Here is a 21,160-nt window from a genome sequence, read left to right on the forward strand (position 1 = left end):
TTTTAGGACAAGTTGTATGTAAAGTAAAGGCACTTGGTATACTCAAATTTGTAATAACTCCTAACCAAGAAAAAAATGACGCTTCTCAGAACACATGTTCATACATTGGTGTGTATAACGCCCCAAAATTAACTAACATTTAAAAAAAAATTGGCGTTCTTAAATGAAAATAGTATTCATTTATAATCATCTGCTTTTCAATTAAAGACATTCTGTATAGGTTCTGTCATAATTTTAAATGGGGAAAAATTACGATTTTTTTGTTTATACTAGTCTGGGTAAAGTTGAAGAGGTCCAGTGGGTAGTAGAGACAGAAAAGACTTCCCTACTCTATGGTAACTTGTGAAGATTAATGAGGTGCTCAGAAAAAATTTAAATCATTTTCTGATTAGCATATTATATTTATTTCTTACTCACATGACCAATTGCATTTGAAAAGTGAACAAGAAAAAACCGCAGCAAATTACAAACAAAACAGTCGAACCTGACAATATATTTCAATATACTTTTTATCTTGACGCTGCGAAAGAATCATTTCGTTATAAATGTTTTTCAAAGAAAAATTAAATTGATCATTCCAAGAATTATATCAATTCTTAGAGTATGTCGATTCCTTGAGGTCGTATGGTATGTTTGCAAGGTCAATGTATAGCTCAATATATGAAAGTAATTTTAAAGAAATCTTTGGGAATATTCAGTATTTTAATCAAGTATTGCATAGTCTTCTTCTGGTTGGACTCTTTAAGAGTAAGACATAAAGAAAAATATTAAGTGCGTAAATTATTCGCGGGATAACTAGTCTCATCGTGGAATCTTATTCAAGATTACTCAGCCGCTTAAGATATCAGATAAAAAGGAACTTTATTGGTGGTGCGATTTTAAATATAAAATCTCTGTGTGTTATTTTGTTCTTCACTGCTTCTATAAAATAAATTATATGCTTCCCCAATTCTTACTTTTCGTATTTAATTAATATTGTAGAAACGTCTGTAAATTGCTTGGTATGGTTTTGAGAAGGGGTTTGTGTACTTTAATTACTCAAATATTCATATTTTGGTGAACTTAACTCAAATAAGATATATTCTAATAATGCGAATATCACGACTGTATACATTATTTTAGTTGAATCAAGAATAAGAATTCTGACGTAATTCGTGTGCTCGAGGCACGTGAAACCCCCTCAAAATTAAGTGTTATCCTAACTTAGCGAGAATTTGCTGATGCATACTATTCGCTCTGAGGCCTCTGAAACCTTCAGCAGTGCTCTTAAAAACCAGCCCAATGCCAGTAAAGGCCATCGGTTAATCTTCTTCAGCCCATTAAAATTGTGATATCAATTCGTGAACTCTCCCATGGGTCAGAGTCCTTCTGCAATCAGAAAAGAAGCCAATATAAATTAATGCATCTTCTAAGCGTGTTTTTTTGAATGTTAAAACTTGATGCACCTTCAATCTAAATAAAAGTTTGCTAGTACCTCGTTGAAAACAACGAGATACATTTTCATATAATGCACATTGCTTTGGTTTTTACTGGCGTGTGGTGTTCTACGTCTTCCATACACGTCACCATCTGAAATGTTGATTTTCCTATCTGTGAACTCTTCCTTGGTTCTCCGGGCTCTATCCGTGAAGTGTACCTCTGCCTTTTAAATTTCCCCTCGCAGCCATGCCCACTAAAGATTACGACCCCTGGTATTTAATTGCTATTTTTTTCAACGGATGTAGTTTGCGCAAAATGTAAGTCCAGTATTCACTCCGTTCGCTTGTATCTGAGGTTACAAGTAAGTGGGGATGAAAGTGAGTGGCTATGGAGTCAGGAAATGAACAGAATTCCGCGTTATCGTAACATGACTATTTCTCATTTTCCGGGATGAAAGAATAATATCCTTCTTTGATCTTTTGAAGTGACTGAGTAGGACTGAGTGATCCGATATGCTAAAGTCGGTAATGTAAAAATACTGGTTGTAGTTTTGTGTACGACCACCTCGTCAATAGCACGTAGGTGTATTTTGCTTGATGATTTTATGTGTTTAACCCCTCATAACGGTTAACATAATAAATTGTGTCCAACTAAAAGAAGTTGCCTGGAAGTCACATCAGGTATTATTGAATATAATAGTATTCAAAATGCCTCCCAGGCAGCCGTATTGATTCTAAAGCTCAGTGACCTGGAGGTGTGACTTAGAACCCTCATAATTTCGTTTTAATTTTCGTCGCGTCGTCAAGTTTGGTTGCACATGTGCACTTCCCTTGAATGTTTGCGTATTTAGTGATTAGTAGGACTTGAACAGCTGTTTCTTCCATTAGCGATAATACGTCACCAGAGTCCAGGTCATGTCTGTTTTTGTTCTTGTTCGCGTACTTTATCCTCATGCTTAGTTACTATTGCCGCGATGATATTTGCGCCTTACATTATATACCGATTGGAGCAGGAATCTGTTTTTGTGTTCTCTGCTGGTTGAAGTGGCATTGCCCTTAGTGCATTGTTTCCATATGGGATTAATCTCTCGCAATATGACGTTTATTCCGAGAATGACCTTTGCATCTGATATGTACAAGATAAAGTCTTTGAACTTTTGGGGGGAAAAATAAAAGATTTTCATAGCCATGCTGGAGAAATCATCTCCTCAATCTCATTTCCACCATTTACAAAAAGATGTGGAACTTAAATGTATGCTCCATCGTGAGGGAGTTATAGTGCTTGTGTTCTAAACTCAAGAGAGTTACGAGTGAAGCTTTAGATTAATGTAAGTTGATTTATGCCAGCAAAGAATGGTAAGACTTTCAAAGCCACTTGCCTAAGATTTTGTGTGAGGACGTATCATCCCTAGGTTTAGGTTAGTTGAATGTGAAAATGAATTTTCTTCCTTAACAGCTGTGTTATGTTTTCATATATACGTAATTAACTACCAGGCATCTCGCAAAATGGTTACGGCTCACTAATGCGGTGTTCTATTGCGAATGTTTATGAGAAAAAGTGTATTTTTTTAGTATTTCTAAGCCATAGTAATCGTAGGTGAGGTTTGATGAGGTCTAATGGACGTGAAAAATGAGATGCAAAAGAAGGGGACTATACTCTAGTGACCATATCAATTTGACCATTGAAGAATAATATCCTTTTTCTTATTAATTCAAAGGTGATTGCAGTGAATTCATATTCATTACCATTCACAGTAGGAAAGCCTCCGCCACAGAACTTCCTCGCAATTATCATCTTTTGGAAAGATTTTTAGAATCTTAATGAAATATATACCATTTTTGGAAATGTATGTTGTAACTGTAGAATGCCGATGCCTTGAATCCTAAAATAACATTAATGATTACCTCCACATTTACCCAAATCAATTTTAGTACGTACCTCGATATAATGCTAGAACTCGGAACTTTTCGTAACTTTTATACATCAATTTATTTAATACCTCTTTCCCCAGAAGTTTTCATAACAACTATGGCCTTTTATCCTTTAATTCTTTATGCGATTTTGAAAAATGTTTTACCTGTTGTAATATGGAATTTTTGTTTTATTGGCAAGGAAAAAAGTATCCGGAAACAACAAACAAGACATATCCACGCAATGAATTATTCGCGTGCCATAGGCCATGGAAGCACATCCTCGTCGTTAATTTCTAAACTCAATGAAGAGCGCATGAAATATTCAACTCCAATCGTTTCCGCGGAAAAACGGATAGATTTTTCGGCGGGTCCGGATTTTTAAGCCTCCCATCCGAAGGCAGGTTTTGCGAGCCCTCCTCCCATTGCACACCGGCAGAATTGCTTTTGACTCGACCTATCGCTTCCAGGCTAACCCCACACTTCCTCTCCCTCGACCCATTCGGAGAATGAGGCTCATCCGGGCGAAAAATAATCGAATCGAAACTTCGAATATTCGCAAAATCTTCCGGCGGCGTCGTCGGGGCTCATCCGGCTGGCCAACTCGAAAGCTCTCCCCCATCCACCCGCCTGCTTCAATCGTATTGGCAATTGAGATTGTGTATTATGTAGTACCTACGCTACGCGGATTACGCGGTCGGGTGAGAAGAATAGGTGCGGAGTTCGGCGCTGGAGTACCGGCGGAAAGGGTGGGGTTTCTGCGCCGGCAAGAGACGAGAAAGAGAGAGAGAGAGAGGGGGATCCTCGATGGAGAGAGGAAGAAGAGCGCGGGGAATTCGGGCGATGAACTGCGCGCGCCGACCTCTGCACGAATCGATTGCAGCCACCCTGCGTGTGACGCAATTGGACCTTTATACATTTTGCGTAGAGAATTTGTAAGGCATGAAGAAAAAACGCGTGGTGGTAGACCTGTACAGTGGAGTCCTCGTGTCGTGTGTTCTCATTGTGTAATGAACGCAAAAATCGTGGGAAGGGTATGCCGACACCTTTCGCCGTTTGGGAATGAAATGATGGTGTACTGTAGCCAAGGGATGAATACGATGGAGCGCAAACGTAAAAATGCGCTTTAGAAAATACAATTCATACCGAATGGTTTTAAAACTTTACTGTGGGTTTTATGATTCATCCTTTTACTATCCTTTATCATAGACTGCTATGGTTAAATATTGTAGCCTTTTGGGCCTCTATAAATTTCCCTGACTTGACGTTCCGATGTATACACCAGATGAATAATTTGATGTTGCTCTGAATTTAAATCTAGATATTAATTGGTGTTGATGGTCATATTTAAGATAGGATGTTGTCGCACAACTGAAAATGTTTCGTCCATTTAATGAAAATAACATCCGAGTCGTCACATACCAGCGCGTTTATAACTGTAAAGAAGTACTATATCTCCTTAACAGGTGATAATACTTGAACATTTCGTCATCTGTTGTTCTTGTCGCCACTTCCTTGTTCCCGCTTCAATCCAAAATGCTTACGTATCGTTTATTTATCTAAAGGTTCACTTCTTTGTTCTCTGGTGGATCGTGGGGGGGGGGGGGTGGTTTGTACGATAAGCTGGTCTCCGGAGGGACTGAAAATGGTCTGAATCGCTTTCTATTCGAACCCAAGTGAACATTTTGCACTAGTGAATTTTTAATTTAGCGCAAGAGTTTGTAATGAATAGAGAAATATGACCAAAATTCATGTACGCCACAGCGCGGGGTTAGGAAGGGTAAATATGTACTGCGGAAAGCCCGAGTTTCTAAGGACCCTGTTGATCTTATGGTACTTCAAGGGTGCGGGCCTCGAAAACATTAACTCCCGCCTCCAAACCTTGTAATTTCCCCTCTCGGCACATCTGAATTGTCTGGGGAGACTTTCCTTTTCGGACTTTGAAATTCATCCGTTGGGGATTTTCGAATCACTGCCAATCAAACGTATTTTAAAATTTTGGAAAGTTTTTTGTCCCTTGGAAACAAATAAAATATTAGAATGAAAGTGCGTAAACAATTACGGCTCCATCTTACATGTAAGTATACTCATATATTGGTAATATTAAAAAGCCGAGGAATATTTATTCTACCGTTTATTATTCAAGACAATGGAATGTGAAAAACACAACCCAACTCATCAGGTCTCTGTGTATCTCCCACCCTCTTTAGCAAATAGGGACTGGTCATTGGATTATAGCCCTTATATCGACACTTTCTTAATTGAAAAATAAATGGCTTTCACTAGCTGTCATTATTAAAAAAGTATTTTACTGTTCACAATTTTTTATTATTGGGCAAGGATCGTGATACAATACATGGCTTGAAAATCGTGTGCACAATTTGCGTTCTTTATATACTTTTCTTCAAAATTTCGTGAACTTTCGTATTGTATGGGGAGCATCATCATGGCAGTATTAAGAGATGTGTTTGCGAAAATAATAAGTTTTCCTGTTGACAAAATTTAAGGCAAGGTATGGAAAAAATGGTGTTGCTTATGCCCGTATTTCAATCAATTCTTCTTGTTTCTTTTATATAATTGTCATCAATGACCGAAGACAAAACAACTATGTTAGTTTAGAATAAAGCATTCACCTTCCAGGAAAATTCAGTAAATGACGTTTATTCTAATTATTGTTTTAAGCTTAATGTCTGTAGATGTCAGTTATTCGTGCATGCAATGTGCAATATGAGCTCTAAAATGGTTTAATAAAAATGCCATTAAAGTAAAATACGCTGAGTTAATGACTTTTTGCGGAGAAAATATACGGCAATCTAACACCAAATACTATTTCACTCAGCTTCAGATAACCTTGAGTAAACCGTAATAATAATACTAAATAACGAAAATTAATAATGAAACATCCAGAGCAAACGCGGGCGATCAATGTATCTCCCCTCATCGTTATCTTGATCGCGAAGAATTAATTAGAAGCCTGTCAGACGAAATCATTTCAAGGTCTTTTTTTTTCTTGCAGCCGTCTAATGTATTACAAAAAGGGAAAACTTTTAAAGAAAAAGAAATTTGAAGGGCTTAGTGGGGACGTTTGTTAAGACAAGTTATTGTATTTCCCTTATGTTATCCATTCCTGACAAATATGCATGTATATTCTGTTTTTGTTATTTTTTTTGTAGCAGGTCTATTTCAGGCAAGGTATCTATTAACTTACGTTCCATAATATTTCCAAATTTGTTCAATTATAAGATTCGAATGTGCATGGTGAAACCAACCATTATGTCATTTCTCCGTATAATTATTATGAATTTAGTGAAGTGGTTTTTGACACTCAATTCAAGCGCAAAAATTCCCTAGGAGGCTATGTATTCTCTTTATAAAGAGTATAAGCTGTGATAAAATCTATATTTAACCGATTAAAAATGTGTGCGAATGGATTTCACCTGAATGTTTTTCTCTTGTAGGTAATGAAATGCTTGAACAGAAATAATCATTGTATTCAGTCATAGTTTGTATCTCGTGTTTTTGTCATTTGCGCATCGATTTCATTGCTATTTTTATGCTTAAATTTTGTTTTAGGATAAGATAAACTTAATTGGGTACGGGATCGGTTATTGTTAGAAGTTATCTTTTTTCACTCTCGTGGTATTACATTCCTTCACGCCTGTGATGGAAATATTCGTTCTCATTTAAACCTGTTGTCGGCTAGCTGCGTGTCTGTGTGTGTGTATGTATATATATATATATATATATATATATATATATATATATATATATATATATGATATAATAAATTGGACAGCAACAAACAATATAGAAACATAAAAAGATCACTCACACGTTATTTCTTAATCATTTCGGAATTCTGCTCCGTCTTCATCGGAAGAAATTGAAGTAATGACTTAGTATATATACATAAATATAAATGAATAAATAAATATAAATATATATATATATATATATATATATATATATGCACATACCTGAGTATGAGATGAAGAGGGAGGGACCTGATGTAGAGTAGGATACTGGATTTTGCATTGTTTGGAATCACAAAATATTTTTTTAGTAGTTGTGTCCATCCAAAAACCTACCTTAACCGGTAGATTACCTAATAATATATGTATATATATATATATATATATATATATATATATATATATATATATATATATATATAAAGATTGTACGGAAAAACTCACACGAGCGGCACAATAATGGTCTGACACAATATAACACAAATAGAATAGAATAGCAACATTTAAAAGGACACTCACACGGTTAATTGCTCCGTTTGAGTGTCCTTTTAAATGTTGCTATTCTATTCTATTTGTGTTATATTGTGTCAGCCCATTATTATATATATATATATATATATATTTATATATATGCGTACATATACACGCGTGAAACGTGAATCGCCTAATCTTCATATGCGAAAAACTAAAATTTGTTGGAATCAGTCTTGAAACGTGTTCTGTTGTATCCAGTTCATTCAATGCTCAATGGACGTTTAAATTCGACTTGCTTCTTTCATTTCATGAGTTTGAGCAGCGATAATCGCCATGTCTCACCGGACAATGGACTTGATGTTAATGTTCCCTTACGGAAATTTAGGTCGGAAGGTCAGGACAGGATAGTTTAAAGCTTTTGTTTTGCCTTTGGAAGTTCAGTAAATTGAAGCAAAAACCTTTCCTTTACACAAATAAAATGGAGAGTAAAGTTGCAATCACAAGATGAAAGGGATTTGTTCATCATTAAATTATTTATTTCGTATTAACCACTATCATTTCTTATTTCAAAATTCATATTTCGTCAGTAGAGCATGGCATCGTCTGACACGATTTCACGGGTATTAGCCACAGTTATTCTCTTGCTCCCTTCACGAATTCAAATTGATTGGAACCACTTTTTCCCACCTGTGCGTCCCCCCCTCGCAATACTCCACGCGTTATCCATTATATTCATTCTCATTTTATTTTGCTTCGGTCCCCTATACCTTCCACCCTGGTTATGGTTGCTCTCCATTTATCCCCGCGGCTATGTCCGCCTCCTAGTCCCACCTCCTCCATCAAACCACCCTAATTCTCTTCAACTTCATCTACTCCCTCTTCGCCCTCCATCACCCCCATCTGTCTGCCTGGGCGACTCTGGGACGACCTTACCCTTGACTCTCTCGTTCTCTCTACATATTTCTCTCTCTTTCCTCACTCTCCCCAACATGAGACCCTAAAATCAATGCCGTGTCTGCCCATTCGCCACCATTCCCCCCGTCTCATTTTATGAACCCCTCCGGCCTTGTATAACTCTCTCACTTTCTCGTCTACGCTGAAAAATATTCTCCAGTCCGTCACGCAATTCCGTGCGACTGTTTTATGCTGCATTATTGATCCCTCGCCTCAACTCACATCGGCGACGAGTGAAGAGGAGAGGTATTCTCTTAATAATGTTCGTCCCCTAGAGTTACCTGTAAATGTTGACGTGAGGGAGGTAGGCCAATTCAAATGACGTGGTCTTCACCGATAAAATCTTTTTCCATGACGATTTTGAGAGTTGTTTGCGGTAGAAGAACACCATATGCCCGGATCACCCAACCATATCGCCACACCTCACGAAGTGAATACGACCCGAATATTTTTTTCATATTATTTCATCCCGAATTGCGTTTCAAAAATGATTATTTAATTTATCCAAGGAGTTAAAATTTTAGGAGAATTTGTTTTTCCGTGCCCAGAGTCTGATTGTATGATTGGGAAACATGTTATGATCATTGCGGTTAACTTCGGGGGACTGATCATCCTTCCTCTCGTATCATTATTTTTTCCGCAACTCATAGAATGTTTTGGTTTCAGAGAAAGGCCATAGATAGTAAGCTATTAAAAAATGCGTCAAAACTTGGCAAAAAAGTTATGTCTCTTTACAGCAGTCACAAATTTTGGACCCTCGGCTCCTTGGCGAAGAACAGCAAACTACAAACTTTCCTAGCTCTTCGATAAAGTGATATGAAGTTGAAGGTGGGAGAATTATTATGATTTGCTCATCAAATTAAAATCTAGGTCATAAATCAAGATCAAATAACTGTCTATTTGCACGAAAAATATTTCTCTTTACGAAGTGCTGATATGAAAATGTCGCTTCTTATGTTCGGCCACATGTGAAAACATACGAGTAAGTTCCTTGGGAGCGAGATAGAAATATGAAATTTTTTCTCTAAACACAAAGTCGGATGGTGCAAGAATTTACTTATTTATTTACCAAAGATGGAGTTAACTAGATGAAATTTGTTATCTCCTACAATTAACAGGAATATTATGTGTGTTTGGTGCTTTGCATTTCTTATTAAAGTGTATAAATGTTCTGCTATGCGTCCGTATCATTCACTGACGAACGTATAAAATAGTTGTTGCAATTCTATTAAAGATAATAATAAAATTAAGTGCTTCAGGAAGATCGCATTCGGTTGATAATATAAGTTAATAATTATATTGATGAATTTTAATTTTGATAATTAATATTAGGTAAAAACATGTCTGTCGTTGGGACATTTAGACATCTCGTTCCCATCAGGAACTTTAGATTTAGAGGGAAAGCTTTATGGGAAATGTTTCCTAGTTTTGGTGAATTTTTTTAAAATGCGGTAATTAAAATTCGCGGTGTCAGCATTAGTTGCTGAGGATACAAAACTGTAGGGTTTACTCGTATGTGCAGTGTTTTAATGCATCGGTTGGTTTAGGTATCGTCCTTACTCGTGTTAGTTCTTGAGGACATGAAGTGAAGATTTAAAGAGAAATAAAATACGTGGCATTTCTCAGATAATGCTAAAAGGTGCTCATATCGTTGGCTGAGCGTAGGTTCTAATGTTAATATTTTTAATATACGCCCACATTTAATCAATATATTTCGGTTGATTTCAATTTTCGTACGAAAAACGGTCATTTGACTTAGAATCTGATGCTGATGGAATCCTTATAACCTCAAAATATATCTGCTGACTATATTATTATTTATTATTTGGGAAAATGTACTCATAAACGTAATTATTGAGTAAGGGAGTTTTCATCCCGTAGGGTTCTGAATGCCAAAATAATTAGCAATAACATTACGATTGAGCGTCTTGAAGATTAAGTAACAATTGATCTTTATCAATATCAATATTAATCTTCAATTGCTCCTTTTACTTTCCTCGTATTCAAGTTATTCATATTTTATTAGGCCAATCTTTTTGTGGCAGTTGTCATATTATCCCCTGTCTCTGTTTGACCGTTCGGTGTATTTTACAGAAGTAGATTTTTAGCCATCGGTCATCAGATGAATACGTGAGAGGAGGATCCTACATCATCCACATGACATGCTCCGAACGAGACCGATGGTAAGGAATTCCAGCATCCTTGCCCAGAAGATTGTTTTGGTGGGTGGTTCACACAGAGCCCGGCCCAAAAGTGGCGCTTTCGAATGCCGACCGCTCATCGACGTTCTGTCACGCGATGATTTACGAGTGTTTCGTCAGAGTAAATGGCGCTATCGAAGGAAGGGGTGATTTTACAGCGTAATTAATACACCCCAAGAGATCAACATTCACTCGCAAAAAGGATGAGCTTGTGGCTAAATGATTTACATTAGTTGTGCACCTTTCATCCATGCGGAAATGGAATGCTATTTTTCCAGACGGAAGTGGGAACAGGGGCGAGGCCGAACGGAGGCCCTGAACCAACGGTAGCTAAATAATCAAGAGAAAAATCATTTGAGTAACATTTAAATTTAGTAATTGACTTGTGTCTTTCCAGTCTGTTTGTCAGTATTAAGTGGAGAGTATTGAAACGTAAAAGTTTTAAATAAAGATTATATATATACTGAGGGTCACGGTAGAGCCAGGCCTCCGGTCAGCAGTCCAACGCTCTACCCAGGGGGTAGAGCTTTGGACTGCTGACCGGAGGGGCCCGGGTTCGATTCCCGGGCAAGGCACTCTGGGCACCTGAAGCTCCACCCAAGCTATGTGATTTTTCGGGTACCAGATCTTCCTGGGAAACCATAACCGGCACAGGGAAAGAAACTGGCCACCCTACCCTGATGTGTGAATTTCACACGCCGTTGGTCTTAGTACTGGGTGAACTCTACCATCACCTACCAAACCGACCTTCGGGTTGATTAATGTGTTTATGATATATATATATATATATATATATATATATATATATATATATATATATATATATGTGTGTATATATATGCAAATGATTACTTAGGGGATGAGCAGTTTGGGTTTAGGAAGGGGAGAGGTACGCTTGATGCCATTGCAGTAATGAGATTATTAATCGAGAGGAATATAGAACACAACCAGGAGGTATTTGCCTGTTTAGTAGATTTCGAAAAAGCGTTTGATAGAGTGAATTGGGAAAAACTAATGAGTATATTGCAGAAAATAGGAATAGATTGGAGGGAAAGGAGGCTAATCCGCAACCTGTACATGTCTCAGACTGCTCAGGTGCGGGTGGGAAACGGGGAGTCAGGATGGGCAGTGTTAGGAAGGGGTGTAAGGCAGGGTTGCCCATTATCACCGTTGCTGTTCAACCTGTATGCAGAGGAAATGATCAAAGAGGCATGGGAAGAACTAGAGGTAGGAATGAAAGTGGGCGGGGAATTCGTAAAATGAGTTAGGTTTGCTGATGATCAAGCTTTAGTTTGTCAGTCAGCCAAGGGGCTGCAAGCATTGCTGAGTGAATTGGAAATTCAGTGCGACAGGTATGGGATGAGAATCAACATTAATAAAACAAAGGTTATGCGATTTTCTGGAAAGAAAAAGGCTAAGCTTAACTTTAGAATAGGAGGGCAAAAACTAGAGCAGGTAGAACAGTTTACGTATCTCGGTAGTGTTTTGGACCAACACGGTCAAAGTAGTAGGGACGTAAGGAGAAGAATTGCGCTAGGCAAAGAGGCTTTCACAAGGAGGAGGGATTTGATGACGGGGACGTTGAGTAAGGATGTTAAGAAAAGATTCGTAAAAACTTTGATATGGAGCGTAGCTATGTACGGCGCGGAAACGTGGTCATTGAAGCAGGAGGATAGACGTAGACTGGAGGCTTTTGAAATGTGGGTGTGGAGAAGAATGGAGAAGGTGAAATGGACAGAGAAGAAAACAAATGAGGAAGTACTTGGTATGGTGGGCGAAGAGAGGGGTTTGTTGGGAGCAATCCTATGGAGGCAGGAAAAGTGGATGAAGGGGGTGTTGACCGGCAGTGGGATGTTGAAGACTGTGATAGAGGGTAGAATGTTGGGCAAAAGAGGAAAGGGAAGGAACAGGATAGGGATGTTGGACGGGATGAAGGGCGGAAGAAAGTACTCAGAGATGAAGAGGGACCTGGTGTAGAGTAGAATTTAGGGTTGTGTTTTGTTAGTAGTCACAAAATATTTGTTTGGTAGTTGTGTCCATCGAAAAACCTACCTTAACCGGTAGATTACCTTAGGAAAAAAAATACATATAAATACTATGTATATAAATACTATATGTACATTTAAATATATAATAAAATATTATATGATAATTATTATCAATATAATTAAAAATACTAAAGCTTTTAATATTTGTTCAACAAATTTATATAACAAATAATGTTATCACAAATTTGATTTTACAAATAATGTTATCTGAATCTTTTAAGTAGTTTCTCAAGCAAGAGCATCTTTTATAAATTTAAGACATGTATGCAAAGTGGGAATAATGACTTGGATGACATGAACTGACGTCGGAGACGAAATGTGTTTTAAGTCATGCTGGAAAGCAGTAGTGCCAATGATGCAATGCGGTTGATCGTAAACGGATCTTAAAAACGGGTCATCGTTTTGGTCAGGGAAAAAGCAAATTTAAATTTAGGCCATCTGATTTTAAAAGTCGACTTTTTTGAATCCAATTCTATCCTGAATTAATGCTAATCTGCCGAGATAAAGACATGTAAATTGTGAAAAAAGACGCAGTTGCGTAAGGTATCACGGATGCATTTCCTAATTAATCATCACAAGGAAGTTCTGCGGTATCAAGGTTGACAGTCGTGGTTACCGTCTTGGGGCGACCAAGGTCCATCCCTTTAAGGCTTTCCTTATTGCACCTGTTCGCTCTCACATCTTGCGTGCTTTTTCCTATTCCTATTGTGTTGGAATTTGTTTTTTTTCCGCTGCCTCCGTGATTTGAGTTATTTCATACTTTAACACAGGGTAAAAATTTCGTGCGAACGATGGAATTGTATTCGCAGTCTTTGTATCTGTGTTACGTGTTTGGGGTCGGGAATGTCGACGATGAAGTTTCCATCTCCGTATGTGCTGCCCAGGGAGTCTGTATTGCCACAAATTGCGCAACAGTATCTTATGTAGTGGCGTTCAGTGCAACGTGCTAATGGAATGGAAAACAATGGCAATGCCACTTTGTCTGGAAAAATCTCACAAATACTGGTTACCTTATGAAAGAGTGATTTTTATAGGCTTCCCATTGCTCAGGGAATATTCTGTGAGTTCTCTTTTGAGCAAATAAAACGCGGGAGTTATGAAATTCCGTTCTTTTAGTCTCCATTAAGGACTGTCTTTGCCTGATAATTTCTAAATAGCCTTTGGTCCCGCACGTAGTACGTTCACTACGCGTCAAAGCGTTACTCGAGGTATGGACGGAACGAATGAAGTACTATACGCAAAATGACACAATTATGTCTGATTAACGCGACCGATACCATTTAATTGGTACAATTCCGCACTCCAAACCTGAAATAACAGATAATCAAACAATTTATTCAGGGAAATAAGAGGGAGATTTTCGTCCTATTATTAAGACGTGGGGTTGAAACTTTCGACGAAATCATTTTTACTTTTGACCTGGAAAACATTGAAAACGGGAAGTCGCGGAACTTCGTCGAGATTGGAAAATGAATTTATAAAATGATCTGAAGGGATTAAAAACCTAATATGTAATATTTACATCGGTTCACATCTGCAATAAAAGTTCCTAATTACAGCATCAAAAGCAAATGAAAACAGGAATATACAATGAAAGTGCTGCTCATTTCAATTGAGATCGAGGAACATCTCATTATTTAATTGGTTAATTCGTTGAAATGGCCAGAGCTTGGCTAAACGTTTCTGGAAGCCGGAGATGTGACACGAGTATACGCCTGCACGACCGAAATACTTTCTGATCAGTCAGGTGGTAATTTCCAATTATCGGATTTGCAGAAAATATTTCATTTGAGAGAGGTAACTTGGTTTCTGGTTACGCACTCATCCACAACTTTGCCTCGTTTACGCGTATAGAGAACAGCCCGCAATGATAAGTTGATTCACCAACAAAATAAAATGCAGTACTTATCTATAGTTAAAATACGGTTCAATCCAAAATCGATGTCACGTTGCGTCGGGTTGTCTGATCACGAACACAAATACGCCAAAATGCTTCATTTTGTTTCACGACGGTGAGAAAATCTACCGTTAATGTGTCTGCCATAGCCTTGGCAGTCTTGATTCAGACAGAACAGGAAACCGAATGGTCGAACACCGAAACAGAATCATCGCATCAATGGCAGAAATGTGAAAGTGAGCGTGAAGCTCACCCTGCTGTCTACTATCCACCTCACATCATTTTCTGACATTAAAATATTACGTGAAGTGGGGGTTATTTATGGAAAATGGCCACTTAAACTTCTCTCATTTCTGCGTTTGTCTCCATATTCGGATAACAGTTTTTTTTACATATTGTGCGATTTTTTCAATTAGCCCTTTTCCGCCATATGGTATGTATATATAATACCTATCAGGTGATATTGTGTCGTCCATAGCAGAAAATTCTTGCGCCAATTGCGCTCATATGTTTCGTGGAAAACTTCTCGCATGTATTTGAATAAGTTGGAGGTCACGTGCTCCACTTTTATGCTGAGACAACTCCTGTGGTTGATTAAACATAGAAAATGAAGCTGTCCTGAAAAAATATTTCTTATTGTTACTAAAAATGTGACAATTTGTTGAGATTGCACTCCAAGATAGCTGAATACATTCATTGGAACAAAATTGAAAAAAACTGGAAACCGAGCAGCATCATAAAAGTGAAATATGTTGTATCATGGTTGATAAATAAAGCAAAAATGATTGCATCAATAGACCCTTATAAACTCATGCGATGGTGTGCGAATAACAAGTTTGCTCACTCGAAGAAAGCCATACCTTCCAGATATGTCTCGCGTTGGTACACCACTTAGGAGAGCAACCGGCTCAGCCTTCTCCACTGATTTTCTATTTGGTTTTATGGAATAAAACCTTTGAAGGGAGTATGGAGAGGAATGGCATGTGGCAGGCTGGAAGGGTAGAGTGTGTTGGAGGAGAACGCGAGTGAATTCCTCAAGAGCAGTGGGGCCCGCAGCTCCTCAAACCGTGCGTCGCTATGGCAACCTCTTTCCCGCCAAAGAGCCCTGGGGTTGGCTTCCTCACACATGCGAGTTTTCGGTCGAGTACGTCCTCGGGGGGGGGGGGGGAAATGCTCTTTCCTTTGGTCCTTTAATCTCTCTCTCTTTTTCCTCCTGTCCTCTCTCCTCATCCCACATCCCTCTCGCATCTCTTTCTCTCTCTCTCTCTCTCTCTCCCTCTCTCTTTCTGCTTCCCTCACTGTCCACTCTTTCAAACAGCCTCTCTTAAGAGTCCATTCATTCCCCACTTGAGCACTTTCTTCCACCTCTCAGAGAAGTTTTTTCTTATTAATTTTTTTCAACTTTATTTTGGACGGGATCTTTCTTAAATATTTCTCCCACTCCGTTGCATATCTGGCCTATTTCAAACGTCAATCATATTTTTGTCCACTACCGACTGCTGTTTTATGTATTTTCACTGAAATTTTCGAGGAAGAATGGGCATTTATCATTACTCGGTATTGGATTTATTTAATGGAAATATGGCTTATACAGTTTTAATTCTTGGCTCATTTTATAATGCTAATGATGAAAAATTATGAATGTGCTCTTCATAGATGATTTCATTGGTCATCCACAGATCATCATGTACAATTTAACAGCGTGTGGTACTAAATTCTGTGGCTGCTTGTTAAAATAGAATGACCCAGAAAAATGGTGTACAGTGAAAATGAGATTTAATTGAATTAATGTAGATCGTAGTGGTAACATTTCGCGCCATAGCTGTGAGAGTTTACCATATTCTGGTTCAAAATAGTCAAATTAGTCGGGACAAAAGTAGAAGAATCGCGTTTGGCAAAGAAGCATCCACAAGGAGAAGGAAATTGATGACAGGTACGTTGAGTAAAGAGGTTAAGAAACTGATCGTTAAAAATTTAATGTGGAGCATGGTTTTGTGCGGCGCGGAAACATGATAATTGGAGTAAGATGATAGGCGTGGATTGGAAACTTTTGAAATGTGGGTGTGAGGAAGGATGGAGCAGGTGAAGTAGACTGAAAAGAAAACAAACGAGGAAATCATAGGCAAGGTGGGGGAATAGAGAAGGTTGTTGGGAGAAATCCAAATGAGGCAGGAAAGGTAGATGCAGAATGGGATGCTGTAAACTGCGACAGAGGGTAGAACATGAGGCAATCGAGGAAGGGGAAGGAATAGGATAGGCATATTGGATGGAATAAAGGGAGGAAGGAAGTACGCGGAATTGAAGTGGGACTTACCATTGTGACCGATGTCAGATTGTGTTGATTTTTAGGAGAGGCAAGCAATTGTACAATTATATAAGCTGTGCCAATCCAAAACCTACCTTAGCCGGTGGAATACCATTAATAAAAAGGTATGTGCTTACAGCAGCCATTAAAGCTCCAGACATCATTAAACATTTTTAATCCCAATTTTGAGAAAAGCGATTCAGTGGTGAAATTCTCAGTTTTCTTGGGGTAGATAGGCTCCAATTTACATTTCCCATTTTCTTAATCTAATTGGATACTCACATTCTCGAAGTTGAAGCAGCCGGTAATGGGCACGAGGTTTGTTTCTTGGAAACGAAATTGAAAACGGGAAACTCCAAATCGTTATTCCAAGTATCGGGCGACGGTCACATCTGCGACACTTCCCTCGTAATTTTATTTTATTTGCGCTAAGTCGATTCAGTGTCCCCGTTCCTCTTCGCAAGCTATCCGATTGAAGGGCGCAGCCGGTGGATCTCTCAAACACACGGGGTGTCCCTGACAGTCCTCCCAGAGACTTGCAAACTTACCTAACAGCATTATACCGTAAACTTATACGACTACAGGGGGATGGATGGGATCGGTCCCTAGGTGTACAGGTTTCTCCTGCTCCTTTGAGGACACCTCTCAAAGTCCATTTAAAAACTCTCGTCCCTCATTCCTCCACCGGGGGTCCTTCGACAGGGTTATCGTCCTTTGCAAGTCAATCCACTTATCCTCCTTTCCATCCCTCACCCTTCCTTTTCTCCTCCATGCCCGTATCGAAATGGGTCCAGGGGTTGAAGACTACCCCTTCATCTCTTCCCAGAAGCTCTTTCGGAAAACGGCTCTATTACAAAGTGTTTAGAGACCCAAACACCCGAAGAGCCTTAAATCAGTATCAAGGCTAAAATCCCTTATTAATGTCATTATGGAACCCTCTATTCGATCATATTCTCCTTCAACACAGTATTCAATCCAAGAATTTCCCGACGAGAGGGAAGTGGGCTTACCGCCAAATTTGGTCATGAATTATCAGTATGAGCAATTAATTTCGTGTAAAATTTTTGATTCCGCAATCCTCAGAAAGTTTTGTTTGATTGAAAAAAAAGTGTTTGATATAGGTCTGTAAATAAAAAGAATCACGTTCTCCCTGCAATATCAGACGGATTGACTTATCGGTTAATAAACCTAAAACTAATGAGGCCTTTTCAAAACTTTGAAATTTGGTAAATATTAGCGAGAGTTATCTTATTCACCGCCTGGTTAATCACGACCATTTCCCTTGGTCGCTCGTTCAAATGAAACTATGGCTCATTCGTATCTGATCTATAGATTTAGTTGAGGTAGTATAACATATTTGGTCCATTTACACGCATGAAAATGTATCGCGTTTGCGTACTTGCTGATAAGTAGAACGACAATTGAATCCAGCAACCGCAAATATTTTTATGAGTCATCTGGGGAACTAGTCTCGAACAAGAGAGATTTTTGAGGAGATCCCTCTGTTTCAATAAATCTTCCTTATTTCTCCCGAAAGGGCCCCAAACTCATTAAAAGGGATTGCGGGTTTTCGCTGTAGGGTCGTTTTTCTCGGCGGATTCTGTGGAGCCACCGCCGCATCAGACCAATTAATCGAAATTCTTCGGCCTTCTCCATCTTTCTCTTCTATCTGTTACTCACCTTTAGGCTCTTCCGAGGGAAGGCCTTAAATACAATAGTCCTCCCCCCACTCGCTTTATCTCCGTCTCCCCCTCTCGCAACTTCCATCTCGAGTGAATCGAATTCCTTGCCTCTCGAATTCTCTCTCTCTCTCCCTGTGTTCACTCCCAGCTCGGGAAGTGTTCCTTCATCCTAAATTTGGTTTTTTCACTCTTCGCTCTATCTTCGCTCTCTCTTCATCCTTATATTTTATTATCTTCCACTCCATTTCCCAGATTTCTGTTTCTTCCACTCTTTATTCGCCCGCTCTCTATCTTTTCACCGGATCTTAGGTTGCGGCCATCCTTATCCCGTTCGAAACTTTGTGTGAAAGTGGTCATTAAAATTGGGCGAAATTTTCCTACCCATCTACCCTAAACCTTCAAAATCGCTGCCGTACTTCGTGTAATTCCGCTTTCGCAGCTTTTCGAAGAGGGAGCACGTCTGTGGCCCATTTGGTTCAACTCCATTTGTATAGAAAATGTCGAAAATGGTTCTCTTCTTGGTCTTATACCACCCAGAAAGTCAGCGTATGTAGTGATACATGTATATGTGTGTGTATGTTGAGATATACGTATATTAGATCAAGATGTTAGCGGTAAATTGTGACTGTGGTGATTGGACTAACTGGGAGTCCATCCTCAACCTCAAAAGAAAATTTCCAGTATTAGAAAGCGGTGACATTTACTTAAAGATAAGTTCAAGGCATAGCAAATTAATGCAATGGAATTTGACTAATTTATATTTAATTCAATTAACCCGACATGGGAACCTTGCTGTTTTCAATTTGTGACGGGAAACAATGTGAAGGCATTGATGCAACTAAAATTTGGAATCCCCTGCATTTCAACACTTGGTACTGCCCGTCCACTTGGAAGCCTGGAAGTGGTTATCCTATCTTTGTTATTCAAGCTTCTTTTCCTAAGAACACGGGTTTCCTCCTCCTCCTCGGTGTTGTTTACTTTGGAGACTCCGTGGTGACATCCTCTCCTCCGTGACAAATAAAAACCACCATCCCATGCAATTCGTATCTTGATCATTATCAGCGTGATTAGATTTAAGGAAAATGCTGTTTTTCTAGATTTTTAGCGCTTCATGGACAGTACCCGTATCTACGTGATCTGCTACTCGTATGTACATATATTTTAGGTGTCACCTTGCTCAGAGTTAATGTCGATTCATTTTGAAAAAAGAGATGATAATTCGAGATATAATGTGTAGCGAAAGATTTAAATTAAATAAAGACGATGATCGGATGCTCATCTAGAAAAGTTGGTATTACATTTAGTAACAGTAGTCCATTAGTTTATAGGGTAGGTTTCCGATAGACCCTCACTTCAAGGCCCTGACCATTGCTAGACATACACAAAAGATCCTTAAACCCTTTGCTAAATATTGAAATGGCACGTTCTTTAGCTCTGCATAGTACTTTCTACCTCCCTTATTTACATCCAACATGCTTATTCTTTTCCTCCCTGTGGATCCCTTTCGCAACATATTCCCCTCTATTTCACTCTTCAGCATCACATCGATTTTGAGTATCTCATGAATCCACTTGTCCTTGTTTCTAATTTCTCTCAACAAGCATCTCTCTTCCTTTGCCTTGAATTGAACGTATTCCTTTTTTAAATTTTTGTTCTTTTTTACATCCTTTAACCTGAAATAATGAAACGTTTCTCCCATTTACAGAAATAAACCTCAGTATTTTCATATATGGATTTATAGCAACCTCATGTACTCGCGATGAAAACCGTTCCTTGATGAGATTTGATTTTTTTAAGGGGAGTATCCATGAGCATTATGTCGGACAGAAATTGTACTATCTATCGTGACAAGCTTATCTTTCTAGTTATCATACTTATCTATCACGACAAGCTGGTGTGCTATTTTAAGTAAGTGGAGTTTCGTTACTCCATGCCCATAAGGAAAGAGTGACGTCAGAGTTATGAATTCCTAGGGAAATATTGTGCAGTAAATTTAAAGAAAACGGTACAGGTTGTTAGTAATCTAAATTGAATGCTTACCTGAATTACATTTAGATTTATTTTTATCAGGCGTCCCCGGGCCCACCTCGGAAATAGGTCAACATATTGCTGTCGTTCCTTCCATTGATCTCGTTTTTATAGTACGGATATTACGCTAATAAGACTGGTTTTTAGGTCTTTGGTTCGTAATGAATTAATGTGAATGTGTATTCTAGCCGGCAGTTTTCCTGTCGTGGACAGAGAATAAGTCCAGCAGCGTAATTCCCGGCTCTCAGAGTGACCATTAAATCGACTTCGGTGGGGCCTCAGACCTTCCAATATTTATCTTTATTTTCTATATGCATGCGTTCACGTTTCACTACACCCCATTTGGTTCGTAAGCGATGACTTTCTCTCTCTCATATCCTTTTGCTCTCTCGTAAGAAGTTGACGGTCCCCCATTTGCATTTTATCGTCCCTGGCAACCGATAATTTGATTCAGCAGTAAGTATACTTCTTCCGCCCGCATGTCGCCGCC

At 38.7% G+C, this 21,160-nt stretch overlaps 1 protein-coding gene across 2 annotated transcripts in view; it reads left to right on the top strand.

Moving 5' to 3' along the window:
- LOC139691814 (matrix metalloproteinase-2-like) overlaps positions 1 to 21,160 on the top strand; it is a 595,651-nt gene that overhangs the window by 21,089 nt on the left and 553,402 nt on the right. The gene's annotated exons all lie outside the window — the stretch shown is intronic.

Source organism: Hetaerina americana, unplaced genomic scaffold, assembly GCF_022747635.1.
Source record: "Hetaerina americana unplaced genomic scaffold, ioHetAmer1.1.p SCAF_4, whole genome shotgun sequence".
Taxonomy (NCBI): Eukaryota; Metazoa; Arthropoda; class Insecta; order Odonata; family Calopterygidae; genus Hetaerina; species Hetaerina americana.